Genomic DNA, 2,228 nt, shown 5'->3' with positions numbered 1-2,228 from the left:
GAAAGAGATCTGGTGTGAAGAGCATGGCAAGCATCATGTGTGTACAGTAAAATTGCTTGTGGAACAAACTGAAATGTGGAAGTGAGATTGAATGGGAGTGTTTCTTTTAAAGCTGACACACAGGACTGGTTAATTTAATAACATGAGCCCTGGATTTAGTGTAGCCCAATGTTTCTTAGACGGGGAAACCCATGTTTCACTGGGGATGTACAGGGAAATTTGGGAGGGTGTATGAGAGGAAGTACTGGGGGAGCAAAAGGAGGCAAATGGCAAATATAAATGAGGGAAAAGGAAGAAAAAATTAAAATCAAAGAACAACTCTTAGGTTTTTGGAAAGCTTGCAGTGTGGTTGTAGTGACAGACTGTTATGTTTTTAGATGACTCTCGAAATCAATAAGGGGCATGGAACCTAAAAAAATTTGAGAGCTGCTGGCATAGATAAGAATCTGGGACCAAAGAGAGACAACAATACAAGAGAGTTATAAGAGTTATATGTAATTCACTCATGCTGTAACAGTGTTTTTTCTGGCAAAATGCCCATGTTTACTTGCATATTCCCTTCCCCCTTTCCAAATTAGCCATCCAAAATGGGGGTGGGGTGTCCTGTGGAAGCTGATTTTTGCATTGAAATGGAGGCATGGGGGATAGTGGAATGACTGCTGGGGACTGTTTCCTCCCTTGTCACATACAGGAGAGCTCAGAGCCTGTTTGCCCTTGCTGCTCAGCCAAAAGCTAGATATATTTAACCCTTTCATAGCCTCTGCCAAACTAACAGTAGTTTTTGGCTGAGCAGCAAGTGGGGAGGTACATTCTTCCCCTCCTGCATCCAGCCAGCATTTAGCCATGATCCATTCATCTTTCTCAAAACAAGGTTTATGTCTTATTTGGGGGCATGAGGTATGCAGAGTGTCTGAATAGAGCCAGACAAGGTTCTTTGGGTGAATCTGATATCTTTTATTAGACCAACTTAAATACTTGGGGAAAAAAATTGTTAGCAAGCTTTTGGGTTTAAAAACCCTTCATCAGGCTGAGGAAGCGTCTGCAGTTGGTGTGTGCTCTCCCTGGATGGAATGAATAGTAGAGAAGTCAGAGGCTGGTGTGCATGCAAGATAGGCAGTCAGTGAAGATGTAAATTGAGGAGTCAGTGGGTGAGAGACAGGCTGGGTGGGAAGGAAAGGGGGATGAATAGAGCCAGATTTTTAGAGTTATTTTTATGTTTATGCCACTAGGTGGCAATGGCCAGTCAGACTGTAATCCATTTAGAAAGACAGAACTTTTTAAAGGGAAAATTGTTGTCTTAAAAATATGGCTGATGCTGTTTTTAATTGGAATATCAGAGTGTTTTTAACGTTTGAAAATATATGGATTTTGGGACATTGCTCCAAATATGGACCCACAGCAGAAGTTTTACAGCCAACCGCTCTAGTCAGCCCACTTTAAAGAGTTTAACAGGAGTTAATTAAGTTGCAGTAAGATGCTTTGCATTTGATTAAGAAATGCCAGTTTTCTCAAGGTTGTTAAGTTATGGAAAGATTCTTCAGCACCAAAATAATGGATTTCCCTGATGGTCCATTATTGTGTATGCCATAAGGAACAGGTTAAGCTTCCCAGTTTGATAACAGGATTCTGCACTAACAAGTTGGTTTTTATTGCACTGTTAAATTTGGGGGAAAAAAATTGAGCCAGGATATTGGTATGATAAATGATATCTGTTGGTAAGTCGGTAAGCTAACCTGTTTTTCCCACAATATAGGTAGATCTGGTTAGGTATGCTAATATCCTAAGGTTCATACTGAAAATAACATCTGGCTGGGGTGGGAGAGTAAGGTGGAGGGCTGAAGACAAAAGTTATTTGACAGTTATCAGCTTCTTGCCTGCAGTATCCATTTACATGCATTTTCTTAGAAGAAAAGGCAAGAAAATGAGTCCCCTTCAAAATTCCTACTGCTTGACAGGTTCTGGTTTCGTAGACAGGGAATATCTAACCTGGAATCTTCCTGGTACTGACAGAATCTGTTAAACCAGTGAGGCTTTTGAAGGTTGGCTGCTGCACTCCAGTGGACAGTGGATAATCCATGGTGGTGAGTCATAACAGTCTGCTTAAATAGAAACACATGCAATATTCCCTTGAGCTCCAGTTAAAAGCCTCTGAGCAGTGTCTCCCAACTCCCATTCCTTCCCCTTTACTCTGTTTCCTGCCATCCATCTGCACATGTATTTGCTCTTTC

The 2,228-nt window shown here is 41.2% G+C and overlaps 1 protein-coding gene across 1 annotated transcript in view; it reads left to right on the top strand.

The window, feature by feature from the left end:
• PUS10 (pseudouridylate synthase 10) overlaps nt 1-2,228 on the top strand; it is a 62,167-nt gene that overhangs the window by 11,736 nt on the left and 48,203 nt on the right. The window lies entirely within an intron of this gene.

This window comes from Alligator sinensis, unplaced genomic scaffold (genome assembly GCF_000455745.1).
Source record: "Alligator sinensis unplaced genomic scaffold, ASM45574v1 scaffold219_1, whole genome shotgun sequence".
Taxonomy (NCBI): Eukaryota; Metazoa; Chordata; order Crocodylia; family Alligatoridae; genus Alligator; species Alligator sinensis.
The sequence above is the reverse complement of the archived record's forward strand: the minus strand, read 5'-3'. Positions and strand labels throughout refer to the sequence as shown.